Raw genomic sequence first — 6,000 nt, 5'->3', positions numbered from 1 at the left:
TTTCAAGTACATTCAGAACATTGGAAACCCTGACTATTAGAAAACATCTCTCTGTTGCTTCAGAGGCCATAACAGACTTTGTTGATTTAACAACAGTTGATTTAAAAGATCTAATCAATTTCAGTCCAACTCTCTCAATAACCTTGGCCAAAACAATAAACAGTTCAACATAAAGTGCCAGTTGCACCAACAACGTAATAAATAGTTCAACATAAAGTGTACCATTTAAAATAAAATAAAAGTGCCAGTGATTGACCTCAATCCCTCCTATTCTTCCAATATCCTGATGAAAAATAAAATCTCTCTGTTGCATAGGCCGCTGTTTGATCAACGCGAATTTGGTGTGGGTCCTTGTACTCCGAGTCGGGCTAACGTCCACGCTAGCTTCCACGCTAGCTGCTATATGTTTTGCATTGAGGTGATACTTGAGGCTTGATGTGCTGCGGTGATATGCGAATTCCTTTTTGCATAATTTGCAAACAACCGTGCTCTTATTGACGCTTCCATCCGTCCGTTTTTTAAAACAAAATGTCCCATCCACGGGGCCAACCAAAGCGGTCTCATCAGCTTCTTCGTTCATGTTTGACTATTGTTCACTGTGGTTTGTTGTTGTCTGAAGTAATGAACGTTAGTTGGTGCTCCAGTATAATCGGTACCCCTGAAACTCATCCAGTGAGAAACGTTCCGCGGTGCAAAAATGAGTGCGATTAAAATGCGTTAATTTTTTTAACGCGTTAATTTTTGTGTAATTAATTAATCTTAATTAACGCGTTAAAGTCCCGGCCCTACTTGTAATGTTATCTTAATTGTCTGTTCTCTTGTTTTTTGTCCTTTTTGATGTTGCAACAAGTAAATCATGAGCTATGGACTACAGGAAGTTATAATGCAGAGTTTTAAATTGATAATTTGCACAGAGGATTTAGCCTTTAGTCTCATTTCTCATCTGGTTTTAAATGCTAACAGACAGTGTGAGAGTAATGCGAGGAGACAAGAGTTTTGGTAGCATGTGGCTCAGAAGTCTGTCCCTTTAAGCCGTGTGAGATATCATACTGGGACCAGTTCCAATTGAAACTTCAGAGACTTATTTTCTCTTTGGTTTCCAATTAGCAGTAAACAGATGATGCTTCCTGCAGACAGACGGGAGAGAGCACGAAGTGACGTACAGCAAAGCCTCTGGTGACTGATACCAACCTCACCCTGTTCCTGTGATTTTGAGATTTTTCAGGTGAGTGATTTCCCTTTTCCTCTGCACGCTCCAGATCGGGGGTTGGGCTGATCTCAGTTAAACTCTTAATAAGCCCCATTTCACGGCATGCAGCCAAGAGATTAGATCTGACAGGGCAGGCGTGGGCTAGTACTGAGACTACAGATCTGCAGGCTAAACTCTGGATTGGAAATGTTCCAAAGCCTGGTGCAGCTTGTTGAATGCACAGCTCCTGGCTGCCTGAAGATACCAGCAGCATGATTGTGTGAAATTCCACGCTCCATATTGACCAGCCCACCTGCCATACTGCACTCTCATCCAACCTTTTCTCCCCCTCCAAAGAGACACGGCCATAGGTGGACATTTTATTGAACAGTTTTCATCTTTCTTGCTGGCAGATGTTGGTGGAATGCTGACCTAACATCCTTTCTGGATCCCTGGAGGTGCTTTGCCTACATCAGATGAAGTGTGAGCTGCTGCAGCATCATCTTCCACATCAAGCTAAAGACTTGTTCTCACAGCCCGGTGTGTACATGCAGGTGAACTCAGCTTGCCATTTGGCTTAAAGGGAGCTTATTAGGCTCGGAGAAGGAAACACATTTTCCACAGTGGGCCAAGGCCACAGAGGGATGATTTATATTATGAAAGCCTTTAACTCCACTGGTTATGAGTTGGAGGATGAAGTGGAATTGGAAAGAAATGCTTCAAGAGACAAGATGTACTCTGGCTAGGTGACTAATAAACAAGAGGATGATATCTCAAAAGCCCTGCCCGCTCCTGACATCTGGCATTGAATGAGACATGTGTTTTGTAAGTTGTTGATAATACAAATGACCCACTGTCTGACAATCCCTTTCCTCTCCATCTCTGAGCTGCTCTCTTTCCTTTGAATGTGTAAAAAGAATCAATGTACCCTCAGCGTGTTTGTTGCAGAAGGTAACTCAAGGCCTGATAGTGAATAGATTTGAAAAATGTTTCTTCCTGTACTTACACAGGTTTCAATGGTAAACAACATGATAAGAGCGTATGGGTTTAGTTCATGATTTAGATACAATGCATCTGCAATAGACCCGTCTCAAAAGTTGTATTATGTTTCAAGGTTGTATTTCTCAAAGAAACCGGCAAATTATCATTTACTTTTTACATTCCATTTTTTATTATTATAGATTGTACAACTTGTAAAGGGCATAGCTATCACACAGACACGACAAACCAAGAGAAGCAGGAGGAGGGTTACAGTGTCAAGGTATTATACCCATTTGTGAAAACTGACAAATTAATGGTTACAAATTTGATCCCTCAATTTATTTTCTTATTGCACATACATGAAAACAAAATTCCCAGTTGGGGCTTCAACCATGAACACTAAACACTTTCCACCCAGGCAGTGGATTGTTGACTGCAGCATAGCAAACCCCCCCCCCCAACCCCCACCTGTTATTTATTTACACTGTTTATGGTATTTATTTTCGTGCACTCTTTAACAGGGTGAATCATGGCCATTTTCACTCCGGTCAAACTTTATTGTAAACATCATATATTGTAAAGCTCACTCTTTTGTCAATGTAGAACAGAAGCTGCTTTACCTGCAGCAATGTCAACAATGTGTACATACTGCCCCCTAGAGGTCAGAATGTGTCACTGCATTCAGAGTGAAGTTCTGTAGTAATCCACCCATTTGCAGTAGATACATATTTTCATTTTTGTCATTATTATGATGGGGATTTTGAGCTACAAATCTTATCAAATCTCATTAAATACATTCATAGTTAACTGCATAACTGTCAACACAATGTAGCCTATAGAGTTATGGAAAATGTGAACAGATAGAAAAGCATGTAAGCATTAGAATGGGTTTAGATCAACATCAGATGTAATGTTGAGTTTTATTTGAAAGACATTATAATATCTACTTAGCATAGCTGATCATATCTTTGTTTTATAAGATATGAAGTCAGACAATTCATGTTACTTGTAATTGTGCTGAATAAGGTAATACAACTCAATCTAAATATCCATACTTAACAAAATATTGTTCGCATTACAAATATTAGTAAAAACTGCAAGTATGCAATTTCACTTTAATGTGCTAAAAAAATGGAAAGGTATTAAATGCAAGGCTTAATTGTTTAAAGGACGTGCAGCGGCTTTTAATTACCAGCTAATTAGTTGAGGACAGCTTGCCAATTCACAACTCCTTCATAACTACAGATTCAGATCTTAAATGGAACACTGTGATACATTCAGAATCAATCATGCGAGGTAAATGTCAGCTAAACGCAGAGAAAAGTCACACTTTTATTAACCTGAGGAATTGGAAAGATTTGTATTTAATTAAAAGACTCCCAATGTTAGGGTTAAATTGTGACAGTAGCTATTTGTGCAGTACCCACATGTTTCCTTTCATACGTGTTGAATAAAGCACAGGTGTTCCCAGTAACGTGAACAATGTGTTTAATTGATTGTTAGTGATATTGATTTCAAGCTTTTTATTTCAAAAGTATCTTACCATGTACCGCAGATAGAGTAAAAAAAAATGCTCAAATAAAGCTGCACACACACATTGGACTGACAGTGCATGTGCTTGAATTGAATGGAGAGTAACTAAGGACATAACTCTGCAAAGATTATGTGAGGATTATGTTGTTTGCCATCTCTGTGCTGAGAGGCACATCACTTTGAGAATGTGTATCACTTTGTTTGTGTAACCTGTATGTGAAGAGCTCTCAAGGGCTGCATCAAGTAAGATTCTTCCCCGGCGTGATATGTGAGCTCACTTAAGCTCCTCAGCTTTTTAAGATATACTTCATCACAACAACACAACGCACCAGATATGATCCTCAGTCGCCTTGTCTCCTGAAACCCCTTTGTAACTTTCATCCAGACACTCATAAACACAGAGAGGAGGGCTAGTCGCTTCTAAATGCAAAAAGAAAGGTACTGCTGGCAGCACAACAATCAAGGAAAGAGACAGAGAGAAAGGAGAAAAATAGATTTTAAGTATGTCCACGGGCCAAGTAACTCAAGGGTGTACTATACACAGATTCATACGAAGTATATGCAACCATAAAGAAACATCACATTGCAATATCAAAAGGCAGTGGAGGCCTATTTTATACAGTACACATTGTAAAAGGATTTCTATTCTCCTGAATCCAACTCACCTTCACAGCTTGTATTGTTGTGACTATCTTTCCTTCACAGGCATCCAAAGAGATGGAATGAGACCTGGTAGATTTTCTCTGAAGATATGTAGCCCTCTCCTCTTCCTTCAAAAGCTTTGTTGCCTCGTAACCAACAATGCAAAATCTCTGTGTGATCCTGTGCTACAGCTAGCTGTAGTGGTGGCAAATCATCATCGCACTGCTTTTCTAGGTTATTGATGAATAGAGGCAACACTTTTAGTCCAACAGCGGGGCACCAACTGAAAGGCAGAGTGATGCAGTAAAGATGAGACTGACATGATAACTCTGGATAGGCAGCAGGAGGGTGCAAACTAGAACACATGAGACTCTATGGCAACCTGCCATATATAGATCATATAGCAGTATGTTGAAAATATAACTTAAACAACTTAGTATAGTATGTGGAATTATTTTTAAATTAAAACGTCATAGTATAGTATGTTAAAAACAACATAAAAATCCACAGAGTATGTTGAAAGATTTAATAAAAAACGACAAGTAAAGCTTTGCGAAAAATAACAAAAAATAAATAAAAAATAATAATACTGCAATGTGTTGTTTTTTTTAAACATATGGTCTTAATATCTCAGAAGAGTAGAGTAACTGGAAAACACTGTATTGTAGTAATAGTTTTGTATTTAGAAAAATAGCATATAAATGATCAGAAACAACAACCTAGTATTGTTTGTTAAAAAAACTGAAAGAATCCCACAGAATAGTATGTAAAAAAAATGATATAACAAAACCACAATGTCAACAATATCAGAAAAAACCGCATGTTAAAAATATAATTATATAAAAAGAAAAACGTATTATAGTATAATGAAAATATACAAAAAACATAGCATTGTTGGTCGAAATACATCATAGCACAGTACTGTATGTAAAAAAAACACGTCTTTTTATAGTTTGTAGAAAATAACAGAAAAACACATCACACTATAGTTGAAAAAATTACTTAGTATATTATGTTGAAAATATCCCAAAAAAAAGTCATAGTTGGGAATATCAGAAAAAAAAAAGATATACTATAGTGTATCAAAAATATAAATACAACATCATAGTATAGTATGTTGATAATATCCTAAGAAACAAAATAGTATAAATATCGAAAATATCATGAAGAAATTCATAGTATGTCGAAAACATAAATAAAACAACACAGTATAGTATGTTAAAAAACCAACTGAAAGGCAGAGTGATGCAGTAAAGATCAGACTGACATGATAACTCTGGAAAGGCAGCAGGAGGCCGCGAACTGACAGAACACATGGGACTCTATGGTTACCTGCCTTCAAAAAGATCATCCGTGTATGTTGAAAATATGATTTAAACAACTTGTAATAGTTTGTTGAAACAACATACAAATCCACGGAGTATGTTGAAAGATTTAACAAAAAAATGAAAAGTAACGTTGAAAATATCCCTAAAAAATTCATAATATTTCCAAATATATCTGGAAAAAATACATGGTATAGTATGTCGGGAAAAAAACAAGTATAGTATGTCGAAAATATCCCCCAAAAAAACCATAGTACAGTATGTCAATATATATTTTAAAAAAAGACAAAGTATAGTTTGTCGAAAAAAAGGTCATAATACAGTATGTCA

The 6,000-nt window shown here is 37.0% G+C and overlaps 1 long non-coding RNA gene across 1 annotated transcript in view; it reads left to right on the top strand.

The window, feature by feature from the left end:
• LOC104956704 (uncharacterized) overlaps positions 1-3,754 on the top strand; it is a 5,772-nt gene extending 2,018 nt beyond the window's left edge. The window contains exons 2-3 of the long non-coding RNA XR_799582.1: positions 1,111-1,225; positions 1,603-3,754. This is a non-coding gene — a long non-coding RNA (uncharacterized lncRNA). The remainder of the gene's footprint in view (positions 1-1,110; positions 1,226-1,602) is intronic.
• The last annotated feature ends 2,246 nt before the right edge of the window (positions 3,755-6,000 follow it).

This window comes from Notothenia coriiceps, unplaced genomic scaffold (genome assembly GCF_000735185.1).
Source record: "Notothenia coriiceps isolate Sejong01 unplaced genomic scaffold, NC01 NC01_scaffold00026228, whole genome shotgun sequence".
In the NCBI taxonomy this organism is placed as follows: domain Eukaryota; kingdom Metazoa; phylum Chordata; class Actinopteri; order Perciformes; family Nototheniidae; genus Notothenia; species Notothenia coriiceps.
The sequence above is the reverse complement of the archived record's forward strand: the minus strand, read 5'-3'. Positions and strand labels throughout refer to the sequence as shown.